Source organism: Urocitellus parryii, chromosome 5, assembly GCF_045843805.1.
Source record: "Urocitellus parryii isolate mUroPar1 chromosome 5, mUroPar1.hap1, whole genome shotgun sequence".
Classification (NCBI taxonomy): Eukaryota; Metazoa; Chordata; class Mammalia; order Rodentia; family Sciuridae; genus Urocitellus; species Urocitellus parryii.
In genome coordinates, this window is record NC_135535.1 from 162,342,943 (window position 1) to 162,369,778 (window position 26,836).

Sequence of the window (26,836 nt, forward strand, 5' to 3'; positions counted from 1 at the left end):
TTGTATTATGGATTTGTAGTTCAGAATTTGTCTCATTATTTGCTCATGATTGGACTTAGTTTAAACATACTTGTCAGGTACACTACATGAGTTTTATTATTAAGATATATTTATTATTTCTAATTAATTTATTATTAATAGTAACTGCAATTTATTGAGCATCCATCATGTGATGTGAGCATTATTGTGCCCATTCTACAAATGAGGTAACTGAGGCAGAGAGTGGCTAAGTATTTCCCAAGGTCATTTGGTCAGATGAGATGCACTAGGATTGGCTCTTGCTGCAGTGCCATACTCATGACCTCTATAACCAATCACCGGTGATGACAGGGAAGAGAAGGAGGCTGTGCCCAGGAGGGCAGGGACTGCATCTGTTCTTTGTTGAAGTCCATGATTCTCTAAGGCCAAGCCCAGAGCAAGGGTCCATAATTGCTTATTGAATAAATGAAAGAATGATTGTTCTGTGGACAAAGATCAACATGGAATCCATAGTGTAGTGTCATCAGAATCACCGAGAAAGATTGTCAGAAGTATGTATCTATGGACCCCACTGTGATCCACTGAATTTACAACTCTATTGGTAGGACCTGAGGATCTGTATTAGTCAGGTTTTCCTAATAATTGTGACAGAGACAAAATTAAGTGAGAAAAGCAAGTTTAGAAACAGTATGTACTGCCTAATTTCATATATCTCTTTCTCGGTGTGTCAAGGTGATGAGGTTAGATATGGATTTACAGTTTCAAGAAGGATGCTAGGAAACTGTTACCATGCCTGCCTCTGAGGAGTGGGTCCGGGGCCTGGAGGGTGGGAGGAGGACTTTACCTTCTACATTATGCATTATCAGAAATGACACAGGGTTGAATTAATGCGTTCTTATTGTAAAAAATTAACACCATAGATAAGTAAGACCATTATATAATTTATCACTGAAACAGAACACTTTTGAGAGTGAAAAGCAAGCACTATTATTAGTCACACCTGCAACAGGGAAAACAGAGGCCTCTTGGGCAAACCTGGACAGGTGGTCACCCCGTGAAAACCAGAGTCCCCTTTGATCCTTCCATCTGGTTATGTCTACCCCCAACCAGAGGTAACTGCTGTGATCAATTTCATGTGTGTTTTTCAGATCTCATAAGTACAATATGTAGCCCTTGAAAGCTCTTTGTTTGGAGATATCTCTTTTTTCCATAAGTAATATCATGCATGCAAGTTGTGTTTTCTTGACTCGACAGTGTATTTTGGAGACTTAGCCATGTCAAGCCTGCATGGACCTATTTTCATTAACAGCTGTATAGATAGCATTCTGCATGTGAATAGACCCTCTTGTTTTTCCTTGTGGATGGAATTTCACCTTGTTTCCTAGTATTTGTAATTAATAACAAAGCTAATGATCATGATGTCCATATGTTCCAACAGTGGAACAACCTAGCACCCATCAGAAGTCCATCTAATGTTAAAACACTACCAAGAGGTAATATTTTAAGGAACAACTGAATTTATGAGCATGTTTCCTCACCAGCCTTGAGGTTCTTCAATATTCCTGTCCAGGGAGGGTACAGGGCAGGGGGTCCAGAAGTGGGACTTTCCCCAGCTTCACCATCAGATCTTCAGAACATCTTTGACCACTCCAGATCTTTCCTGCATCTGAGGTTTGACAGCTGCCAGAACCTCCATTCTTGATGTTCTTCCTCTTTTCTGCAATTTATGAGATTTAAAAAAATTCATCCCAGGTGACAGTTGGATGTGGTGGAAAGAGCTTAGGTTTTGGAACTAGACAGATTAAGTTTAACTCCCAGTTCTAACATCAACTGGCTACATGACCATGAGTAAATTGCTTTACCTTTCTGGAAGTTTAGTTCTTCATTTGTAGAATAGGGAAAATATTATCCATCTCACAACTGTGAGCACTTAGGTGGGTTGACAGAGCTGGTAATGGACATGCCTTTTGCTGCCACAAAGTGAGCCCTCCATAATTGTTCATCTTTCTCTTGTCTTACTATTGCTTTATGGCACTACAAAACCAGGAAGCTCCCTATGGGTGCTCCTACAGGCAAAGGTTATGTCCTTTTCCTCTTTGGCACCATCTCTACCCCTAAGTCCTAGGACAGGATTGGTAAACATTTTGGGACCCAGGAAGGAGGCAGGAATACAAGGAGGCTGCTCCAGGGCTGGGTTCATCTTTATCCAGGGTCCTGGGGGCTACCTAGAAAAGGGCAGGGAAACAAGCCCTGCTTTTGGACAGATCCCTCCCTCATGGGAGTTTCTGATCTGATAGGAGCAATCGTTCCTAACCCAGGGGTCTCCAGGCTTTGCCTCCAGGGCATCTCCTAGTCCCATGGAGGGACTGGTCAGTAGCCTCTGAAGTGTCTAGCCTGATGAGGGAGACCTCATACTTACTCCTGGGAAGTTTCCAGACTGATGGAAGAGGCACACTCTCACCTGGGAAGCCTTCCCAACTTTTAGTGCAGATTTCACTTAGCAGAACCTTCATTTCCTTACGTATGTGTGCATGTTGCTCTCTCCACTGGACTGTGAGCTTTGTGAGGGCCGATGTGATATCTCACCTTTGGGATCTCTGGTCCCAGATTGTTGCTGGGCATCCTGGAGGATGTGTGTAGATTGGGCACATTCTCAAGGCTCCTCTTTTATAGGAAGAATCAGAGTCCTCTGCTACTCAAGGGCACAGAAAGAGCAATTTAGAGAGCGAGGGTGATCATCAGAGGCCCAGGAGGAGGGGCTGGTGGGGGGGTCACCTGGGTCCAGGGCAGAAGGCCTGCTCGGGCACCTGGCCTTGCCTGTCCTCCCACATCCCCTTGCATCCCCTTCTGGAAGGTTCTGCAGCTCCTTGAGTCTCAGAGGAGCACCCACATGTCCTCTTCCTGTGAGGACCATGTGCTGAGAGGCCACCTCTGTCAGCCTCAGAGGTGAGAAGACTTGTCAGACCCTGAGCTGACGGGCAAGTCAAAACTGCTGGTTAAATGGCTTTAAAGTAGTGGCCATTTATAAGTTAATGAAAGAGAAAATAGGCACATTATACATACAGATTTGTCCTTAATGAGGGGAAAAGGCATTGTTTACTGATGTTCAGTTCTAATTATCCATGCACCCTGCTAGCTGCTTTCCAGCAGTGCAGTGCGCCCTGCGCTCCTATCTTCCACCAGCTCCTTTAACCCCTTCTGTGCCGCTTGGACCCTGCCCACCCCATTACCCCCAAGCATCAGGTGCCAGGGCTGGCTGAGTGGCCCCTTCCTGACTAAGTCTGTGGGGACTTTGACCCTGGCAGACAGACCTAGCAGCAGCTTGTGTCTTCTGTTCTCCTCAGTGGGGTGTCCAGGTGGAGGGCGATGTTGCCAGGACCCTCCCAGCAGCCACCCTTGGAGGGAGGCAGAGCTCCGCATGGCTGCTCTTTGAGGGCAGGAGGGGCTGCAGGGTAGAGGAGGACCCAATGGGCGAGGCAGATGGAGGTGGGGACGGCAAGCTGGGACTCCCTGGGAGGGAAGTACTCAGGAATACCACCTACAGTCCCATTCTTTATGGTTTCTCTGAAGCCATCAGGAAGGAAGGTGGCCCCACTGGGACAGGCCAGCGGCACAGGACATCCAAGTGGACACCTCACTGGAACCATTGCAGAGAATACCCTGTCTGTTCTCAATTCAGCATCTGCACACATGAGGTCACCCTGGCACAAACAGATAACCCTTCACCCAGATCCCAGCCTTTGGCCCAGCCTGCTGGATGCTGCTTGTCCTCAGCAGGAATAAACCAGCTACAGAGAGGAGAGTGGAACATCATGACCACCTGCCAAAGTGTGGGGTTCCCAGGGTCTGCTGGGCTTGGGAAACCAGTAAGGAAGGAAGGAAAAGGAGTTGTCCACTGAAGGGTTGGGGGAGATGGCCACCCCAAGCCCTAATCATCCGGGGGCACTTTGAGATGTCTTTTTTTTTCCGAATTGTTTTCTGGCAGTACTGGGGATTGGACCCAGGGCTGCTCTACCACTGAACTACATCCCCAACCATTTTTATTTTATTTTGAGATAGAGCCCTGCTAAGTTGCTCTGGCTGGCCTTGAACTTGTGATCCTCCTGTTTCAGCCTCTCAAGTTGCTGGGATTATAAGTGTGCCACTGTGTCTAGCCCAAGCTGTCTTTAAGAGGCTATAAGAACTTGGCTTTCCCTTGAACTCTGTGGATGAGTCATGGGCAGCATTTCTAACTAGCAAGGTGCACAATGCATCCTCCGCTCTGCCCTAGGAAACCTGGGGTATTGTGGCTGGGGCTGTAACGGGTGGCAGAGCACCACCTCTACAACCAGTAGGAAAGAGACCATGACATGATCTCACAGCACTGTTTTAGGGGTCTGGATGATTAAAAAGGCATTTGGATGACTTTATATCAATTCATTTGAATATACAAAATACACAAAAATACACAAGTCCTAGAAAAACACAAGTGATCAAAACTGACAAAGGAATAGAAAGCCTGAATAATCCCATAACCATTAACATGAATCATTAATTAAAGATCTTCTCTTAGCTGGGCTCAGTGGTGCATGCCTGTAATCCCAGTGACTTGGGAGGTTGAGGTAGGAAGATTGAAATTTGAGACTAGCCTGAGCAACTTAGGGAGGCCTTAAGCAACTTAGAGAGATCCTCAAAGTAAAAATAAAAAATAAAAGAGGGCTGGGGATGTGGCTCAGTGGATAAATCACCCTTGGGTTCAAACCCTGATACAATCAATCAATCAATCAATCAATCAATCAATATCTCCCCTTAGAGAAAAGTCCAGGCTCCAGCGCAGCCCTTCTTTTGGCAGTCATTGGACAATTGTTGCTGTTAATAAAGCTGAAACTCCCATCTGCTGTCACCTCCTGAAGCCTCTTTTCTACACACAAGGCCAGTTCTTCTTCCCATCTTTACCTCAGAAGATGTGTTCTGTATCACCTTTCTCACCAACACTTCCTCTTTATTGCAAGTTTGAACTGGTAGCCAAAGGACCTTTTAAGAGCATATCTATTAAGAGTCTTTGTGTCAAGCAAGCCACCTGTATTCTTATTTAATCTGCACAAGCATCCTGCAAGAAGGATGTTGTTATCCCCTTGGGAGGCCCACAGAGATGGCCTGATTCATTCAAGTCACAAGATAGTGAGAGGAGATAGGAAAGATGGAACCCAGGGCACCACCTAATGCTGAAGCCTGCCCTTTCCCTCTGAGGCATTTTGCCACCCCAGGGCAATCCCACTCCATCCTCAAGGGTAGAAAGGTCATGACTGAGTCCACACTCCATACCCATCTCCATCTTTCACCATCTAGGCCAGAGTTTTAGACCCCTCCACCCTGATCACAATGCTTGGGAATATCTCTAATTGGTCGGTGACCCTCTTACATGGCAGCCCTGAGAGCTGAACCTGCCAATGAAAGCTATGGTTGGCTATTCTGGTTATGTAGTATTAAGTTAAAAATTACCTCAAACTTAATGGTATAAACAACCACTTATGTTTTATACTCTGTGGCCAACTGTGAGATGAAGGGGGACTTGAACTTCCTGTATTGTGAAGGGGGACTTGAATTTCCTGTATTGTGTTGCTGAGAGTTTAGAAATTCCAATAGGGCGCATTGGAGGTGCTTTACCTCTGTTCCATGATGCTTGGGCCTCTGCTGGAAGGTTCCAAAGCAGAAGTTGGCTCAACCTCTAGGGGCTGGAATCATTTGAATCATCTGATGCATCTCGTATGCATCTGGTGGTTTGTACAGGCTGTTGGGTGGGCCTTGTGACCAGAATATCAGTATGTGGCCTTTCCATGTAGCTTTGGCTTCCTCACAATATGGCAGCTGGGGAAGAGAGCCAGGTGAAAGCTGTGTTACTTTGTATACTTAGCTTTGTTGGTTATGTAGCATCACATTTACTACATTTCACTACAATTTCAAGGGAAAAGGAAATAGACTCTACTTCTTGATGAGGGAGTGTCAAGGTTCTAGAAAATCAGGGAAGATTGGAAATGTTACTGTGGTGCCTTTTAAAAATATGGTGTGCCTCATCATCTTCACCCAGAGGAAGCTCTCCAACAGGGGGACCTGAGATATGCCCAGGATGTTGTAGTGTCATCCATTCAGAGTCTAGTACATGTTAGGTGCTGCCTGTCTCTCCATCCAAAGCTGCACAGCCTCCAGATCCCACCTCTACCCAGATTCTGCCCTTGAGGCCCTGAGAGATTTGATCAAGATGAGGGAACTTTGGGCTTAATTCTCTCCAGCCCACTGGGAACATTGCTCTGGGTCACTGTGACTACAGCCCAGAGAAAAATTTCTCCCTCTGGGGGCTGCTATTGAATTAAAATTTTATATTCCCATTTCTTAAAGAGTAGGTATATTGAACAGTTTCTATATATGGAAGAAGAAAACAAGAAGCCCTGTTTTTACTTATATGTAGCTCTTGTTTTTGTTGATCCCATGGGAAAAAATGAGTTTCTTCCATAGGGAAGAAGTTATCAGAAGTGGGAGAACTGACTTGTGAATTCCATCATTGGGGTGCTGAGTACGAGCCTCTCTGCCCTGTTTTTGGCACAGGAGCATGGTTCACACAGCTGGCTCACTGGCTGTCACCCTGGAAAGTGTAATGAGCTGATCATGACAAGTGGAGAGGCACCTGGTACAATGATAACTAATACACCCACATTCTACACTCTTGCCTGAGCATTTTATACAACATGGTCCCATTTAATCTGCTTAATAATGCTGTGAGGAAGGGACTGATGTTGTTTTCACAGATGAGGAAGGTAATTTCTTTAAGGCTCAGAAAGTGTAAGTAGTTTTCTCAAGGGTACCCAGCTAGGAAGTGATGGAACTGAATCCAGACCCATGTGCTCCAGAGCCTCTTAACATGGAGCCATGATGTGCAGACAGCAGGCTTCACAGCTTAAAAGGAGGAGCAGGAGTTGCAGTATAACACAGGAGGCACACAGGTTGGGGTGTTGATCTCTCCTGGTTGGACACCAGAGATTTATTCTGCTGCCTTAGTCTCCTCATCTGCAAATGGGGATCATACCTACTGCAATGGATTGTCTTAAGCACTAGCACCGTACTCCAGACCCAGTGGGTAGCATGCATGGTTAAAGAGTCCCCTTCTCTTTGTCTTTCCTCTATTTTTTTTTGCCTTGAGCCCATCCTGGGGAGGGGGCTTCCCTACCCAGGGAAGTAGAGAAATGGCCAGGACAAGTCTGCTGTCCATGGACACTCCAGAGTCTCTGGTTCTTTGAGCTCCCTCTGGATTTCAGGACTCCAATCCCTCTTTACTGTGATTTTCATTGGGAGAACTTTAAATGATTTTATAAAAACTGCAAATGTACAAGGTAATTGAGTCTTCTGTTTTATTACCCTGAGCTGCCTGGACCTTGCCTGGCCTCCTCCTCACTCACAGAGCCGCCAGAATAAAGTTGGAAGTGTTTGTGCTGGTAATATATAGGACTTAATTAACCTGGCCTTTTATAGCATTTCCAATGGAGGGTTGGAACGAACTTCGAGGCAGCTTGAGAAAAGGGAAGGGGGGCCGGGGTGGGAGTATGTATGTATGTACAACACTTGATGTTGGTTTTCCCCTCCTGTTCTTTCCTCCAGTACTTTAATCAGCACTTAATGACCCAGTCGAAAATTCATCATTCGGACCCAAGCTGGTGGGAAGGCCTGGAGGAGAAGGCTGCCTTTCTCCCTGCCTCTCGTACCCCGTACAAGTCAGTGAGTCCCTACTATGCCAGCCACATTCCAGAAACTTCCAGCAGAGCTTAATCCTGCTCATTTTAAGTAGGAGACAATGAATGGACATTAACTAATGGACTCCCTGTGTCACCAGCTAACAGTGTCCCCTACTCCAGTGTGAACCAACCTGAGATGGGTCCAGTAGATCATGTCCCCATTACCGGGACCCAAGACTGAGTTAATGTCCTACCCAGCCTTCCCACTCCCTCTCCGATCCCCAACATTTCTATTCCATTCCTGTCAGTACAAAGCTGGGTGTAAACTGGACACCCTTCTAAACCAGCCCTGGAAAAAGTGACTCAATTCAGATCCACCCCGGGCACAGAAGGAAGGGTGTTTAACTGCCAGCGTGCCTTCATGTCTTACAACTATTATTTTCGGGAGACTTCCAAGCGAGGGCAGTTAGGGTAAGTGCATCTCACCAGCTGCCTGCTCAGACCGTGCTCCAGATACCCTGGCTCATAAATCCTGCCCCAACACTGCCGAGCACTTACATCATCCCCAAACCTCATGCAACAATTCGATTTGGAAATAAAAAGGCAGGTGTTAATTGACTCACTCCCTTTGCCCCTTTGTGGTGCCCCTGACCCTCGATAGCTTTTAACCTTGCAGTTAATAAAAGTTTGGGGCCCAGTCCCAGCACAGTTCCTCATTCATTCTTTCATAACGTCAGCACATTCTTCCTGAGTGAGTGTAATGCACAAGTCACTGGCCAGACCCTTCGAGGGGGAGGATTAAGTGGCCAAAGATGAGCGAGAAGCATTCCATGCCTTAGGAAGGCCTACAGAGGATGGCCACAAATAACACGGACTTGGGCAGCACATGCTGTGGGCTCTCAGGGAAGGCCTGGGTGCAGCCAGAATTCTGGAAGAGTCTCCTGTTCTTGAGTTGGTCCACCCAGCACCTATACCTCCTCCAAGAACACCCAGATTCTCCTTTGGGGAACTCACATTTTTCACTAAATTTGTCATTCCAAATAGGGCTGAATGTTGGGTGCCCAGAAATCAGTCCATGAGTATAGCTAGCCCATCAGAGCAGGTTGGCCCCTGGTCACAGACAGATTAGTTCAGCTACCAGCTTGGGACTGGAGCTCGGCCAGGAGTTGCTATTGCTCAACTCCCGGGAAGCAGACACTCTTTCCATTGGGACTGGTCCCAAGTAAGCAGCAGTGGCCTGCTGGTGCCCATTTAGCCTCACCTAGGGGAGGCTTTCTGAACCCCAAAGCAAAGCCACTGCTTCATTCTCTCCTGAGAAAGTGGTTATGGCTTTAGGCCTTGGCAGTCTCCTGTGCCACTGTGAGTAGATCTGGGTTTTCCAGTGTGTATACAATCTCATGTCCAAGTGACCCTTTGTCCACCTTCAACTAGTCTGTGCCCAGGAAAGTCAAGGAAAGGAGAGCTGAGTGATGGGAACAAAAAGATGGTTGAGGAGGCTGGGGAGCTGGATCCAGCCTGCCTAGGGCCAGACAGCTCTTGAACTTTGATTGCATTGAACCAGAAAATGGCCTGGGCTCTCTTCTTTGGTTTACACTTGAGTGAGTCAGATTTCTCTGAATTTATGTTGCATTCGAGCCTCTGGGTTCCAAGATTTCTAGGTGCAGGAATCAATTGGAAGCTATTCTTGTCCTCCCCCAACTCAAGGGTGGGCCAAGGAGACAGGGGCTTCTGTCCACTTTCCCATTTGTGATAGAGTCAGAGCACTTCAGGGTCAGGGCCCTGAGCACATAAGTTGAGGGGGCACTGCTGCTTTGTGGGACTCTAAGAGTGAGTCCTCCTTAAATTTTGCAGCTTGGGCTCCTCTTGCTTTTCCCTAGTCCTGGCCTTGTTCAAGATGCTAGGGGTCCACTCCCACCTGTTCCTAACCCCAGCCTGAAGAATTCATAGTTGATGACTGTTGTTTCCCCTCCACCCCTGACACACACACACACACACACACACACACACACACACACAGGCAGAAAACGTGGCTCATTCTCTAAACCTTGGAAGATAATGTTCCATAGAGGCCTGTTCTGGGGATTTACCCAGTCAAAGCAGAACAGAATCCAATGCCACTCATTCTAGCCCAAGTATCCTTTAAGGGTAGTTGACCTACAGCATCCATGTTTGAGAAGAGGCTCAGGCACACAGAAATCAAACCAATGAAAACTCTTCAAATCAGAGTGGGATCAGGATCCATTTGGGACACTATATTTACTGTTATCATTATTTATTTATGTCCCTCCATGATTAGAATTATTTTGTAAGAAGAGATCTTCCCTGGTTATGGACTAGTTGAAGGACAGAGAGACAGGCCCATGGACCTGGGGGACCCCTCTTGGGATAATATACACACCTGAAAACCCAGCTGTGCTCATTGTGGTGCAGAGAAGCTGGGGCCAGAAGTCAGAGCACCCCGTCAATAGTAGCAGCTGGCTCTGTCTTCAAGGATGACTCTTCACTCCCCTGACCCCTGTTAACCTCTGTGTGATGCAGGATGGGCTCTGGGGCAGAGATCTGGTTACAGTTCTTGCTCTAACTTAGGCAAGTCTCACTCTGAGTTTGTTTCCTCATTGTTATTCCTCAGTGGGAATCATTAAGATACTTTCCTCTTGGATTGTTTTAGGATTGAATGAGATAATGAAGTGCTCAACACAGAGCCTGGTGTAAATTCTCAATGAATTATTGTTGTTAATATTGTTATAGCAAACAAGAGAGCATTTAGAAGATCAAAAATATTGCCACACTCATTCTAGATCCATTCCCAACCCTCTGAGAACTGACAGTTGTGGTTTTCAGAGCATTAGAAAAATATTGTGGAGCTGGATGTGGTGCATGCCTGTAATCCCATCTACTTGGGAGGCTGAAGCAGGAGGATTGCAAGCTTGAGGCCAGCCTCAGCAACTTAGTGAGACCCTGTCTCAAATAAAAAAAATAAAAGGGGTTGGGAATGTGACTCAGTGATCAAGCACCCTTGGGTTTAATCCCGATACCAAAAACGAACAAACAAACCAAAACCCCCAACCCAAACCAAAACAAACCACCGCCAACAACAACAAGAACCAATGTGAATTCAATACCAACTATGAAGGGGGAAGAAGCAAGGGCCTGCATTTTCAGTTTTGAGGGTTCCCACTCATCCAACAGCAGCAGCACCTCCATCTGTTTTCTCAATGGATGCCTTTTCTAAAAATTCTGCAAGGAAACTTGTACCCCTCAGATATACTTGGGTAACCCTTAAACCGTTGCATTGTTAATTTCTTTTCTGATGTGCACTCCTTTCTCTAGTTAGATCATTGGCATCTTGAAGATAGGGACAGCTTTGGACTTCCCGAAGCCTTCACATGTCTAGGAACAGAACATCAGTCTCAGGCTCAGGAGCCTGATAGCTGCCACCTGGCGGATACCATGAGCCTGGGGAAGACAAAATAGAAAGCACAAAAGTCATTACTGGGGATAAAGAGTATCTCCGCTTTGCAGCAGGAAACTCATACTCTTTTTGGACAACTGGAATAATCAGAAAGTTCTTTCCAAAGTAGCGGCAGTCAGAAAGACCTAGGGCACTCCTTTACCAAGAGCCCTTCCCAAGGCTGCAGTGGCCCTGGGTAGCCAGCTCAGCCTTCCTCCCAGCCCCAGGGCTGCGACTGAACAATGTCAGCTTCTTAATAAAATCAGCACCAATGCCAAGCCCTAACTCCACTGGAGAAATAGCCCTGCGCCCCTCAATCCCATTAACATTTCACACCTTAATGCGGCCATATTTTTGGAAAGCCAATATGAGCTGAGTAGCTTATTGGTATGCAGCTCTGGCTGGGGGTGGAGGCTCTGGGGAGGGGGGCACTCTGGAAAGGGGATGTAATTAAGCCTGAGAATGTTCAATATATGCCCCAAAAGGGGGGTACTCAGGGGTGCAAGAGCAAGAGCGATGGGCTTGTCCAGAAGCTTTGCGCGCACAAAAGCTTGAGTGTTGCTGGGAAGTCCCACCGTGGCTCCCACCCTGGCCCACCCATGCCCCCACCTGAGCAGGGCCACCCACTCACCCTTTGGGTATCTAACTTCACATTTCCCAAGCAGGTCCTATGGCAGCTCTTCTCAGATAAAATACATCATCATTTGCTCCATTAGAAAATAAATGTATGGCTATATTATGGGATTTGCATTCCATTACCTTGGTTTGCATGCCATAAAACATTTATTACACCCTTGGGCTAAAGTCTTAATAATGACTGGGTGCAAGGCACTAATGTGGTGCTAGTCTTGCTCGGGAACCAGAGATTAATGCCTTTTGATGTCACCCAGCTAATAGTTGTGCTCACCAATTTGTCCCATCAGAAGACATTAGAATCAGGCCCTGCATGAGGGTGGGGGATCACTGTTGGGCTTTGGAGGGAGCCAAGTCTCCTCCTCTCTGCCCTGCTACCTGGTCTTTCTGAGAGTGAAATTTCAGCATTCTGCTCTTCAATACCCCATTCCATGGTCACACTTGCCCCCAGCTTTGGGCAGGTCCCCACCCAAAGCTGCAATGTGAAAGATTGTGAGAAATGCCATCAGGGGTTTAAATGCCTGCTTTCCTGCTAGACAGCAGTAGAGGTGACTGCAAAGGCAGGGGGCATGTACACACACACACACACACACACACACACACACACACACACACCCTTTCTCTGTTAAGAACCTTATTTGCCAGGCCTGCCCCATTCAGTTCCCTATGGAAGCCCAGTACAGGAGTCCACCTTTAGCCCACAGCCAGGCCTACTCACAGCTCCTACCTGGGACACAGGACCAGGATGCGAGCTGAACAGGCCCTTTGTGGGTCCTCTGTGGCCTTGGCTGCTTTCGTTGGGGCAGTCTCTGGGGCTAGGCCCTGAGAATGTTCTGTTTGTGGGTTGTTGTGATTCTCTGTGGGGTCCTGGGCTAGGGACGCCCCTACCTTTTTTATTCAAGGTGTGTGGCCAGGAGATGACTAGTCATTTAACCTTTCTGCTTTGTTTCTCCACATGCGTATGCTAGCATTTAGTGTGTGTGTATGTGTGTGTGTGTGTGTGTGTGTGTATGTGTGTGTGAGAGCAGGAGGGGTGCTCTCTGGATTCTGCATCCTGTAAGACAGTCCCATGCAATGAATAATTCTCCTGGGTCTCACGGAACTTTTGAAAATTCCGCCCAGGTCTCTGTGTTCTCCACAACTCTAGGGGGCACCATTCCCTTAAGTGATGAAGTGAAGGACGATGCAGAGCACAATCTGCACAGCTTTGGGAGAGGTCCTGGGCTTGACAGCGATCCCAGCAGAAAGGTGTGACTTTACAGTGGCCTGACTTGGAACCTAGCTTTGTTTGACTCCAAGAATTTTTGCATGGCTGTTAACAGACATTCTAGATTCTGGGGATGTACTTTTGGAGCAGCTGAGGGGAATAGCCTGTGTGGTACACAGAACCTTATCTAGCGCTGCTCACCAGTTCTGAAACTGCTCTCCATGGAGGGAGCGCACCACTGTGGCTCCCATCTCCAGCACACTGTCCTGTGGCACTGAGAGCTGCCTCGTTGGGTGGTTTTAAGTGTAGCTGCTAGCTTTTCACTTCTTCATGATTCCTAAGCATTTACATATTGAAATATGTATTATGCTATTATAACTTACTTTCCTTAATTTCTCCCTTATATTACAGTTGGGTCAATATATTGATTCTTTAAAAAAATTATGTGGATAGGTTAGTTATATGATCTCTGCTTTCCATTCCAGGATAGTAAGTGGGAGTGACAGAACCTGATAATAAAAGGAGGCCATGGTTCTGATGGGCGGGAAGCCACTCTGCGGCACTTGCTCTAGGAAGGCCACTCTGACAGCGGTCAGCCCACACCCCACCCAAAGCCTGCTTTTCTTCTTCCTTGAAATGAAGTGCTTTGTTATTCCAATTTTCCACAATTTTTTTTTCCCTTGAACATCTCAGGAACCATCATGTCAGTTGTGCCTCCAGTAATTCATAAGCTCCCCAAGGACAGCCTTGAAGTGGTGGCTTTTCATGGTCCTGAAATGAACAAGTCCAGGGGTGACAGGGCCTCTGCGGGCAAGCACCAGGGGAGGGCCTCCACGGCAGAGTAACAGAGTTCAGGAAACCCCAGCCCTCAGCTCAGGGCGGCTGGGGCAAAATGGAGAGCCCCGAGACCCAAGAAGAGGAACTTCACCATAGTCTTGGCAAAGTAAGGACTGAGTGGGGGAAGGAAATAGTTTTAAAAAAAAAAAAAAGTCACTGAAGAAACAAACTGTCCAAGGTTTGGGTCTATTTAAGATCAGCTTATGAGAACTCCACAGACAAGATATGTTGAGGAATAAAAAAATATATATTTTTAATGTGATGAGATGGTGACTTCAAAATCCCTGGTAAGCTGGGGATGCAGCTCCGTGGGCGTGCACTTGTTAGCCTGGGCAAGGCCTGGATTTGATGCCCAGCGCCACAAAAACAAAAGAAAATCTAACAAATCCCCAGACACTTCTGGGGCAAAGACACATCCTTCATCAATGGGAAAATTGGCCAAGTACAGAGGACAGGGTTTTGGCAAGTTCATGGATGGTGGCACCAGAAAGGGCTTTGAAGGGGGACTTTCCTCTTGGGAGCTGCACTTGCCATGTCCAGGGGACAACACACATTCCCAAGACAGAGTCCCTCCATTCTAACCTGGGGCAGCAATGGGCCTAGGACCCAGAGGGAAGGAGGCAGTGCCTGGTCTCCAGTTATTTCTAGGAAGTCCCCAAGTGGACGCAATGATCTGTTTAGTTTTCTAAAGAGAGAAGAAAAGAAGTGGTTAGTTAGATACCTGCAGCATTTGGGGGAAGTTGACTTCTTAGTGTGTGTGCATGTTTCACTTTTGGAGAAGAATGAACCAAAATCCAATGGAAATGTAGAGGGTGTCAGAATTCCATCCCTGGGGTCCCCCTGGGCTCAGCCTGCCTGAGTTCTTATCCTAGCCCCACTGCTGAGTAGCTGAGCGACCTTAGTTACATAACCTCTCTGTGCTTTGGTTTCTTTCCCTCTGAAATGGGGATAATAACATTATTTTACTGGGTTCTGGAAGTGAAATAAGATAATGTGGTATAGGAAAATGTTAGAACAGTGTGGTGGCATATGGTGAGTGCTCAATGGCTGTTATTTTTAAATTTATTTATTTATTTTTTTAGTTATACATGACAGTAGAATGTATTTTGACATATCATACATACATGTAGTATAACTTCCCATTCTTGTGCTTGGATATGATGTGGAGTTACACTGGTCATGTATTCATATATAAATATAGGAAAGTTATGTCTGATTCATTCTATTGTCTTTTCTATTCCTATCCCCGCTTTCTTACCCCCCAACTCCCCCCTGTCCAATCCAGTAAACCTCCACTCTTTCTCCCAGACCCCGCCAGCCTATTATTAATCATCATCCGCATATTAGTGAAATCATTCAGCCTTTGGTTTTGGGGGATTGGCTTATTTCACTTAGTATGATAGTCTCCAGTTCTATCCACTTATTTGCAAATGCCATAATTTTATTCTTCTTTATGGCTGAGTAATATTCCATTGTATATATGTACCACATCCTCTTTATTCATTCATCTGTTGAAAGGCACTTAGGTTGGTTCTATAGCTTAGCTTCAATAACCATTCTTTGAGCAGTGGCACATGTCTATAATCCCAGGGAATTGGGAGGCTGAGGCAAGCGGATCATAAGTATGAGGCCAGCCTCAGCAATTTAGATACTTTTTCAAAATAAAAAGGACTGAAGATGTAACTCAGTGATAAAGCACCCAATGCTTCAGTCTCCAGTACCATATAAAACAAAACAGAACATCCTAAAACAAAAATCTTTCTTGTAGTTGTCATTACTCCCTACCAAAAAAGGCTAGGTTTTATTAGTTCCTGGTCCCTTCCTACTGATTAACCAATGAAGGGTGGCTTTGGGAACAAAAAGAAGGAGCCAAGGGAGATATATTTGCCTTCTGCCTTCGCCAAGAAGCCAGGGTAGAGGCCAAGTGCCCTGGTTCTGGTTCAGAACAGCAGGTGCATTTGAAGTGGAGATTAGCCACGTGGCCCTAAAGATTCAGTTGGTAGGAGATAAAGAGTGATCGTGCTACTATGGAAGTAATCTATATAGTCAATCTGTGCCCCAGAACATTTTGATTAGAGAACACACTGTTCAGAAGGAGACTCTCTCTTGGCCAGGGGAGAAAACAGGATTTATATCTTTTGTATGTACCACTGCTTAATGCAAAGCAATTTTAATGCAGTTCCCCACTGCATCCTGTTGAAAGAATTCTAAATCCACATCTGGATGCAGGAAAACGAGTGTCAAGATTAATCCACTAGGGGGCTGGGGATGTGGCTCAAACGGTAGTGCGCTCTCCTGGCATGCATTCGGCCCGGGTTCGATCCTCAGCACCACATACTAACAAAGATGTTATGTCCACCGAAAATGAGAAAATAAATATTAAAAAATTCTCTCTCTCTCTAACTCTTTTTTTTTTTTAAAGAAAAAGATTAATCCACTAGTGATGTCTGCTAGGAACACGGGATATGGAAGTGTCCACACTGACTGGGGAAAACGTCCTAGACAGCTCATCATCTCCTGGGCCAGCACAGCTTGGGTTCCTGGCTGTGGCATCTTGGGCTGAGCCATAGTGTGGCAGGGTGGGATTTCCTGCTACTGTGGCTCTGGGCATGTCCCTCTATTTAAACTCTCTATGTGCAAGAGCCTTAGAGGGACATGGAGAGGTATTGGGGAAATTTTAGGAATTTTGAACTGGAAAGTGTCATACAGGATATGACAGACATGGTCACTGCCCCTTTGTGGGATATCTCTGAGAGGTATGTTCTCTCTTGGCTCCCTCCCAGGTTCCCCAGTAAGAGTGAGTTCCAGGTACCCACAGTGTTGACTTACCCCCAAACACTCCTTGTTGTGTGTGGTGGCATGCTCCTGTAATCCCACCTACCTGGGGAGGCTGAGGCAGCAGAATCTCAAGTTCAAGGCCCAGCCTCAGTTACTCATGAGACTCTGTATCAAAAAAAGAAAAATACAGAGAACTGGGATGTAGCTCAGTGGGCTCAATCTCTAGTACTCAAAACAAAACAAAACACAACACCATTCACTCACAACTTTCCCATGTTCATATATAAATGTATGACCAATCCACATCATGTACAACCACAGAAAATAGGAAGTTATACTTCACGTATATAGGATATATCAAAATATGTTCTACTGTCATGCAAAACTAAAAAGAACAAGTAAAAAAAAAATAACAACAACAACAACATCAAACACTGTTTACTGTTTTCCCTCTCTTTCCCGATCACTTCCTCTCTCCTGGGGTCGCCTTGAGAGGCCTACCTGCCCAGATCCTTATTTCGGGGTCTGCTTCTGCCTACCTAAGGCAGAGGTTAGGTGGCCCAACCACTTTGTGTTACCGAACTGAGATAATTGCCAACCTGCTGCCACCCAAAGAGCAAATGGACAGGATGTAATAAGCATCCACTTAGCAAAGCCCACACACAGCCCAGAAAGAATCAGAACATTTGCAACACTAGGAAGAAGTTCTCTCCCCCCAGCTCAGGAAATGATCCTCTCTCTAACCCCCACCCGGAAAATCTTGTAGGTAAGGGCCTCATGATGCGACCTCCCTCTGGCTTCTCTCTCACCAGCCGTCTGTTCCTAATAACCCCACCCACGCACCAGAGCCTCTCTGACTTGATATTGCAGGACGCTGTCACTTGAAATTAATTGCAACTAATTAAAAATGATCCGGTTAGGACAATTGCACAATGGCGCTCCGGAGACCGCTTCATTCCCAGAGGTTTGGTGGCGTTTGCGGCTGCTGCAGCCCCGGTCTGCTGGACGGGGCCATACATCATCGTGTCATTTTACATTGTTATTTCTCTGAAAGCAGCAATTTAAAAGAGTCTCAGATGAACCTTGAGCAACTTCGTGCTAAAAAGAAAAATGTTACTGTCCAAGATCTGAAAAATATAACATATAGGCTCCAAGAAGCCTCTTGACATGAAAAGCAGCCTTAACTTCGTGCCACGATTTGCATATAATATATAATGTTGTAGTAAAAGGGCCCACAAAGCGGGCAGCGGCTGCGGAGCATCGATCCTCAGCCCCTTTGTTCAAACTGGGTCACCTAGTGTTCCTGGTTATTATTTTATCACAGCCATTTCTCATGTGAGGTGACGGGACAGCATCTAACCCTCTGGGTTCTAGAGACTGCCCACCCTTTCCCCTTAGTGGAGACCCAGGGTCCTTCCCGACTCTGATTTGGAAGACATTGCCAGTGCCTCTTGGTCCTGCTAGTTTCCAAACTGATCCCAGTAGCAGGTCTCTGCAAAAATAGATATTTTTTTCAAAAATAATAAAAAAAGTCAAATCTTTAAAATTCAAGGTCCAGGAGAAATAGAAAAGCCTAGATGGATGAGATGAAAGGTGGAAGGGGAAACCCAGAAAGCATATATACAGACCAATCTTATGTAATTACTAAAATTTGGCTCTGGGCTTCCTAGTGGTCAAAGCAAAAAAAAAAAAAGGAAAATAAGAAACATCCTGAATTACCAATGTCACATGATCCTTAAAGTGAAAGCAGACAAACTTTAGATGAAATAAGGCTTTTTTTTTTTCTTCTTGTGGTGTGGCCTTCATGTGGGTCATGCCACAGCCTGTGTCCTCCATGGCAACCATATAGTGATCTAACCTTGAGGGGGGGGTAAAGCTGATTGCATTGGGTACAGTGGCACAGGCCCGTAATCCCAGTGGCTCAGAGGCTGAGGCAGGAGGATTGCAACTTCCAAGCTGACCCAGCAAGTTGGTAAGATCCTGTTTCAGAACAAAAGATGAAAAGGGCTGGGAGGATAGCTCAGTGGTGAAGCACCCCTGAGTTCAATCCCCAAGTAAATAATAAAATAAATAAAAATTTTGCTGTCTCACAGTGAGATATTCAAACTATTTACTAATTTTTAACAGGTCTAGCAATTGCCTTGGCTTTGTCTCTTCCCAACCCTTCAAGTAGGGCAGTTCTGTGCTGAATGTTTCAGGGAGAAGACGGGGCTGAGGGAAGAGGGTAACACGGCAGGTCCTGCAGCAGGTCAGGGGCTGAGGCTAGAATCCAGCCATCTCTGGCCTCTAGGACACAAACTACTTTTGGATTTGACCTCTGGGGTTCTGGACTTTGGCTTATTTTAGTCCTGCTTTGCTCACTCACATGTAGAGACCAAAATCTTGGAAGAGGAAAGGCCACATAGATGTGGAAGTCCACGCCTGACCTCACTTCTTCTGGCCTTAGCTTCCTGCCATGACCCAACTGAGCTTTTTTTTTTTTTTAAAGTTTTTAAAACTTTGTTCTAATTAGTTATACGTGACAGTAGAACGCATTTTGATACATACATAAATGAAGTATGACTTCTCATTCTTCTGGTTGTGCATGATGTAGAATCATACTGGTCCTGCAATCATATATGTACATAGGGTAATAATGTCCAATTCATTCTACTGTCTTTCCTATCCCCCTCTCCCCTCCCCACAGCACCTCTTCACATTCAAAACACTAGAAAAACTAGGGATTGTAGGAATATACCTCAACATTGTAAAAGCTATCTATGCCAAACCCAAGGCCAACAGCATTCTAAGTGGAGAAAAATCGAAAGCATTCCCTCTAAAAACTGGAACAAGACAAGAATGCCTTCTATCACTACTCCTATTCAGCATAGTCCTGGAAACTCTATCCAAAGCAATTAGACAGATGAAAGAAATTAAAGGGATATGAATAGGAAAAGAAGAACTCAAACTATCACTATTTGCCCTCAACATGATTCTATATTTAGAAGATCCAAAAAATTCCACCAGAAAACTTCTAGAACTAATAAAGGAATTCAGGAAAGTAGCAGGACATAACACCAACACACATAAATCGAATGCATTCCTATACATCAGTGATGAATCCACTGAAAGAGAAATTAGGAAAACTATCCCATTCACAATAGCCTCAAAAAAAAAAAAACCCCACAAAAAGAAAAAAAAAACTTGGGAATCAATCTAACAAAAGAGAGAAAGATCTCTACAATGAAAACTACAGAACACTAAAGAAGAAATTGAAGAAGACCTTAGAAGATGGAAAGATCTCCTATGATCTTGGATAGACAGAATTAATATTGTCAAAATGGCCATACTACCAAATGCATTATACAGATTTAATATAATTTTTATTAAAATCACAATGAAGTTCTTCATAGAACTAGAAAAAGCAATTATGAAATTCATGTGGAAAAATAAGACACTCAGAATACACAAAGCAATCCTTAGCAGGAAGAGTGAAGCAGGTGGCATCACTATCCCAGACCTTAAACTATACTACAGAGCCACAGTAACAAAAAAATGGCATGGTACTGGCAGCAAAACAGACATGTAGACCGATGGTACAGAATAGAAGACACAAAGACAAAATAAATACAGTTATCTCACATTAGATAAAGACACTAAAACATTCATTGGAGAAAAGACAGCCACTTCAACAAATGGTGCTGGGAAAACTGGAAATCCATATGTTACAAAATGAAATTAAACCCCTATCTTTCACCATGCACAAAACTCAACTGAAAGTGGATCAAACTTAGGCATTAGAACAGAGACCTGTGCCTAACAAAAGAAAAAGTAAGTAGGCCCAAATCTTCATCATGTCAGCCTAGGATCTGACTTCCTTAACAAGACTCCTAAAGTACAAGAAGTAAAATCAAGACTTAATAAATGGGATGGATTCAAACAGCAAAGGAAACAATCAATAATGTGACAAGAGAGCCTACAGAATGGGAGAAAATCTTTATCACATATAGAGTATTAATCTCCAGGATATATAAAGAACTCAAAAAATTCAACACCAAAAAACCCCAAATAACCCAATCAATAAATGGGCTAAGGAACTGAACAGACATTTCACAGAAGAAATAGAACTGATCAACAAATATATAAAAAAATGTTCAACATCTGCAGCAATTAGAGAAATGTGAGTCAAAACTACTCTAGCCAGGTGCAGTGGCACACCCCTGTAATCCCAGTGGCTCAGGAGGCTGAGGCAGGAGGATCGTGAATTCAAAGCCAGCCTCAGCAAAAGCGAGGTGATAAGCAATTCAGTGAGACCCTGTCTCTAAATAAAATACAAAATAGGGCCGGGAATGTAGCTCAGTTGTCGAGTGTACCTGAGTTCAATCCCTGGTATCAAAAACAACAACAACAAAAATACCCCCAAAACCAAAAGACCCTAAGATTTCATCTCACTTCAGTCAGAATGTCAATTATAAAGAGAAAAGTAACAATAACTGTTGGTGAGGATGTGGGAAAAAATTTACACTCAGACATTGCTGGTGGTGCTGCAAATTGTTACAACTATTATGGAAAGCAGTATGGAGATGCCTCAACAAACTTGCAATGGCACCACCATTTGACCCAGCTATCCCACTCCTTGGCATAAACCCAAAGGACTTAAATCAGCATACTACATTGATGCAGCGACATCAATGTTCATAGCAGCTCAATTCACAATAGCGAAGCTATGGAACCAAGCTAGGTGCCCTTCAACAGATGAATGGATAGAGAAAATGTTTCATATATACACAATGGAACATTACTCAGCCTTAGAGAAGAATAAAATTATGGCATTTGCCTGTAAATGGATGGAGCTGGAGAAAATATTATGCTAAACAAAATAAGCCAGTGCCTCAAAAACTGAAGGCTGAATGTTTTCTCTGAAATGTGGAGGCCGATCCAACTGAGCTTTTTACCCCTGCCTTTCCACTCTCTCCCCTACCCCTCCCTGGCTTAGCTGTTATTATCCTCAAAAACCTGGTTTTCCAAGTGTGGTTCTGAGACCAGCAGCATCAGCATCACTTAGGAACTTGCTAGAAACTCTCAGTCCTCACCCCATACCTACTGAATAAGAAACTCTGGGACGTGGGAGTTGGGCCTAGCAATATGTGTGTGGGTTTTTTTTTTTTTTTTTTGATATTGGAGATTGGATCCAGGGACACTGTGCCACTGAGCTATGTTGCTACATCCCTAGATCTTTTTTTCTTTTCCTTTTTCTATTTTGAGACAGGGTCTCACTAAGTTGCTTAGGACCTCAGTAATTTGGCCTCAAACTTGAAACCCTCCTGCCTTAGCCTCCCAAGTCACTGGGATTAGTTGTACAACACCCCATCTGACAGCAATCTTGTCCTAACAAACACCCAGAAAATTCTGATTCATGCTCAGGTGTGGGAACCACTCCTAAGCCATACTAATTCAGACCAAGCAAAAATCCAGAAAAAGGACTTATTGACTGCCCAGGGTCCCCAACACAGAGGCCACCCCCAGGGTCCTTAGTAAGGATCAAAGAAAAAGCAGGTCAAAACCTTTATAGAGATCTTTATAGCTCAGTGGGTTCCAACTGCTTGAACTTGGTGCCACCTAAACCCTGAAGTTAATTTGCTCTCTGCATCATTTCATTAGTTGGCCTAATCCATAGATGGAATTTTACAAAATGTAGACCTGGACTGGGAAGGTTTTTGGGCTCTGTTGTATCTGTCAATCTGAACTACATAGCAGCAGCAGGAGAGCTGTGTGATGTATCCATGCGGGGTTGGAAGTGTCTGCCCCTTGACCTCAGTCCATTCATTCCTGCCGAGGTGGGTCTTTTCATCCAGGGAAGGTGCCTCAGGTGAGTTCAAGAGCTTGATTCGGGTACACTTTCCCCCAAAATCCATCTGCTTCCTGGATTTCTATCCAGGTTGATGTGGACATGAGTCATGAAGAAATGGTGATCTCAGGGTTACTGCACTGAGCAATTCCAGAAGATGCTATTGTGCAATGCGAGTTCTGCATGGTCACTCCTGGTGGTCCTGGGACTCCCTTCCTCTCTGCTGTCACTTAGAAGGAGGATAGCTGCCTCCTTTCTGCCCTCCTCTGGCTCCACAGATGGATAGGAAGCCCCTCAAATGTGCCCCATCAGAAAAGTACCTAGGATAAGGTGGGTCATGTCTGCCTGCTACCGAGCAACACAGCCCCTGAAGTCTCCAGATTGCATTCCTTGTCACTGTCCTGGCTCACAACTGCTTCTGTGATTCTGGGGGAGGGTGCAGATAATTTGGGCACCTATGCAGTTCCTCTCTCCTTCCCTCCCTCCTTCTGTCCCTCAGCCCAGGCAGCAGTGCCTGCCCTGGCGGAACCTCCATCCACCCTCGTCATTCAGAGGCCTGTCAATATAATGCACGGCCTGTTGAGGGGAAGTGACATTTTGAATAGTGGACACTTTTCCGGGAGCATTCATCCTAGGTCAGCCTCATGATAAATAAATACATTTGGCATTTGAAGTCAGCAGGCAGGACACAGCGACCAGAACCCAAGCGCAGATGCACACTCAGTAGGCCAAGCTGACGAGGTGGAGCTAGGGGGTGTGGGGTGGGGGACCCTGTGTCAGGCTTAGAGGAGACTTTGCTCCCATTCTTCCTGGCAACTCTCAAAAAAACAGGAAGCGGAGAAAGCCTTTATCCCTGATCCACAAGAGGGTCCCTTCTTTCTGTCACCCCTTCTTTTCCTCACCTGTCCCTGTCTCCCCTCCCAAACCCCAGTCCTGATCTTAATTACCCCTAACAGTGCCCTAAACAAAGTATTTATAAGGTTTACTGCGTTTGTCTTCCCGTTCCTATTAATAAAGTCTGGGAATGTAGGGAAGAAATATGGGTGGGTGACAGGATTTTTAATGGTGCCTCACCTTAAATGCATTTTAAAATATGTAAATCAATAAAAAAATTATTTGTAATAGCAGCCTAAGAGTGCTGGTTAGCCTGGCGCGGAGTGAAATGCATGCACAAGCCCTATTACCATACATCCTGGGAGCTGTAGTTAGGATTAATCTGTCAAAGGGGATGGTTTAGTGTTGATGAATATGACATGTGACCATTAACGATGTTGATTTTATCTCCCGAGATTAGCATGATTTACTTCGGATGGATAATAATGTCATTTGCTTGATGCAGTAGATCTGTTTACGAGCTGATTAAATTGTAAGGCCTTGCCTCATTTCATGCTATTTGGTTTACAGCTTCATTACCACAATCACAAAAGCTGGGGAAATGTCCCACATTCCATGTCACAATAAATCACTGCTTCACGTTGCGGGGATGGATTTTAGCAGTTCTGCCCAGCACGGACCATTCTTGGCTCCCCACTAATCTGTGATCCAGAATACATTAGGGGGATCTTCAGGAACACTGGAATGAGAGGGGGGCAGGAATCCTCTTGGATCTTTTAATTGAGATTAAGGAAGTCCTTGAGTAATTAGCTGTAACAAATTACCTTATTATTTAGACAGTGAAGTCACTGTTTTTGTTGCAGGGATGATTATCATAAATACGCAGAAAAGTGGCACTCAAGGAACCAGAGGGAAGGAGAGAAGCAAATTTCATTTTCGCCCGTTATCCTTTGTTCGGGGAGAGGGGCTATGTGAAGGCAAGGGGTGTGGATGTGTGGGGCTCCTCGTGGAGTGGGAAGTGTGTGCCTCATGGCCACAGCACAGCCCCCTTGGCTCTTCTGGGTGGGAAGTGGCTGCTTTGGAGGGAGAAGAGGAGCACCTGGCAAGGGCTGGAGAAGTACCCGAACCACAGACCCACTCCCTCCATGCCAACCTGTGCCCAGACCCACCCAGGTGTGGGCATGCTCCACTGTGCATGGGGGCGAGAGAGGGACCCTATGAGATGGAAAATGTAGGGCCCTTTGCCCTTGGAAGGCTGTGGTGGCAGGTAACACAGACTGTCGATGTTTCCAGAGCACTATGAGGGTTTGAGCCCTTGCCACCTGCCAGGTCCTATTCTCACCACTTACATAACCCTGTGAGGTCGGACCACTGCTCTCATCCCATGTTATGGATGAGAGAATTATGCTGTGTGCAGGGGTGGGGTGGGTGGGGTGGGGAGCCATGAGGTTCCATGCTGGAACATGAATCCTGAGGCCCCAGAGTTCTACACAACACCCACCTGCTGCTGCTGTGGAACCTGCCCTTTGACTCGGGCATAGGAAGGCAGATCTTCAGGATTTGTGCTTCTTGCTCTGGAATCGAAGTTGTGACTCTGGATGGGCCCTGTCTAGGAAGGATTTAGGACCCACAGTGAAGAGGAGCACAGGGACCAGGTCTTAGTGGGAACTTCAGTAAGATTCTGCCATGAGCAGAATCAAGGAGGACACAAGACTTTACTTCCTCAAGGCTGGGCCTTTGGAAATAGAAAGCAACCACTTCAAAGGGTTCTGCTTCTCAGCTCAGTACCTCCTTAGGACACTGAGCGGTCGAAGCGGGGAAAGATGGGAAACATGGCCCTCAGAAAATTCTGCAGGCGGGATATTATTCCAAAGCTCTGTGCGGTTTCACCTCTGCACTTGAGGCTTGGTTTTCAGTGCATATGTCACTCAACTAGAACACAAAACCAAACATTGTCCCCTTACAGCAGAGGCCACTAATACCCTCCAATCTGTTATTTCTCTCTCTTTTTCTTGTCACAGAACCCTGATTTGTAATTGATCTAAATGAAATAAAGACTGTATTTCCCTCTTCTTTAGCTAGGTCAGTTGTATAACCACTTATATCAACTACTTATATCAATAAGATGTAAGTAGATGTATCATGGGTTCTCTTCTTCCTATTGGCTGGAATCTAGATGTGATAGCTGGCACTCAAGCATGCATCATGGGCTACGTGAAAAGTATAGTAGAATAACAAACCAGAAGGACCAGAAGTCTCTGATAACAGGTTCCCCATGCCAGTCCTGGACTGTCTGCCTCTAGATTTCAATTGGGCGGCAGGGGAGGGAGAGAGTTAGCTTTTTAGTTGAGTCTGCCACTTGCCACAGAACCCAATCCTAACAGACAAACTCATCATTCAGCCATAGGTCAAAATGTTGACAGGTGGATCCTCCCTGAAAATATGAAGGAGTCCTGTACCACCCAGGATACCCCTTCCTCTGACCCTGTGTTCTAGGGTTTCATGACATCTCTCCCATGGCAGTGCAGGACAAGTACTCCTCCACCTGACTCCTTGCTGGATCTGTCTTCCCCTGGGCTTCTGAATGCACTGTTCTGCAGTAGAAAGGTCAGCGGTGACTTGCTCAACTTGCTCCTGATGTCAGGATAGTGGGTTGGAAGATTCAGGGCCCACGGTTCTTGTCCTGTGTCCCAGGAGAAAGCTGGGTTTTTACACTTGGGTCCCTGTGATCTTTCTGCAAAAGATTCCTCCACAGCCCAGTGCAGACCTTGCAGCCCCCTGATGCAGCCCACCTGTCTCGGGCTGGGTGAGACCAGAACTCTGTGAGCAGACTCTGCAGGAATCTCTTCTCTAGAGTGCTCAGCTCCATCCCTCTTCCCAGTGTTGGCCACAGGCTCGTCTCCTTCCCCTCTGACCCCAGTTTCTCCCTGCCCCAGTTGCCCGACTTCTGCTGTTTCTGGAATTGTCAGGTCTCCAGGGTCTTCCAGGGCAAAGGTCAGCCCATTCAGATCTGGGCAGGAGCTGCTGACTCTGCAACCCAGACCCCAACATTTTCTGAACTCTGAAAACCACTTAGTCATGTCCTCTCCCAGGCAATCTAGGACACACTTAGCCCCTCATTCAGTTTCCCAATCACTTGGTCACTCAGTCAGCTCCTTGGTCATTAAATCAGCCTCTCATATGCTTGGGTCCTTGGCCAGATGCTCAGCTACATCATCACCCTGCCATTTCATGGGCTCTTCTGCTCATCTGTCAGCTGTTTGTTGAGTATTTACTCTGAACCAGCCCTATGCACAGTGTTGGTGGCAGTAAGGACAAGGAACATGCCAGCTCTGTCCTCTGCCACATGGGCTGCTGGTGTGTCCGTCAGTTATTGACCTGTCAATCTATTGATCTATCACTGGATCCGCATGCCAGCTATTTGATTGATGGCCAGTCCTTTGCCATGGCAGGTACAATGGCTGAACTCTAGGGTGCCTGGTTGTCAGTCCAGGGGAGCTGCCTATGAGCTATAATGGAAACTGGCAGTTCAGGATCACCCTGGTTCCTGTGGGGGCTAGAGAACCCACGGGGCTTCTCCAGAGAGG

The 26,836-nt window shown here is 45.8% G+C and overlaps 1 long non-coding RNA gene across 1 annotated transcript; it reads right to left on the reverse strand.

Moving 5' to 3' along the window:
* Positions 1-1,057: 1,057 nt before the first annotated feature.
* On the reverse strand, positions 1,058-3,581 carry LOC113183794 (uncharacterized). The gene is made up of 3 exons (XR_003300911.2): positions 3,291-3,581; positions 2,566-2,671; positions 1,058-1,696 (listed from the first exon to the last, which is right to left on the reverse strand). It is a non-coding gene; the product is annotated as an uncharacterized LOC113183794 (long non-coding RNA).
* Between the last annotated feature and the right edge of the window lie 23,255 nt (positions 3,582-26,836).